General features: G+C 38.5%; 1 protein-coding gene across 2 annotated transcripts in view; it reads left to right on the top strand.

Annotated features, from left to right (window-relative positions):
- LOC119591560 (protein kinase C and casein kinase substrate in neurons protein 1-like) overlaps nt 1-213 on the top strand; it is a 62,778-nt gene that overhangs the window by 1,050 nt on the left and 61,515 nt on the right. The gene's annotated exons all lie outside the window — the stretch shown is intronic.

Raw genomic sequence — 213 nt, 5'->3', positions numbered from 1 at the left:
AAAAGTACCTTATGGAGCTATCGCATGAGTCCAATTTTTTTTTTACTTTTAACAATCAACAAAATCTAATTTCTTCATATATTGTATGCTCCCCATCACACCACCACTCAGTGTTCATTTGGTGCACTCATTTATAAACAGCACGCTCAAGGGCGTGTCTAGTCTAGCTTCAGAGGTAATTCTTTGGGTTTGCATAGCCATGCAACCTTGCAA

The sequence above is a fragment of the Penaeus monodon genome, chromosome 28 (assembly GCF_015228065.2).
Source record: "Penaeus monodon isolate SGIC_2016 chromosome 28, NSTDA_Pmon_1, whole genome shotgun sequence".
Taxonomy (NCBI): Eukaryota; Metazoa; Arthropoda; class Malacostraca; order Decapoda; family Penaeidae; genus Penaeus; species Penaeus monodon.
The sequence above is the reverse complement of the archived record's forward strand: the minus strand, read 5'-3'. Positions and strand labels throughout refer to the sequence as shown.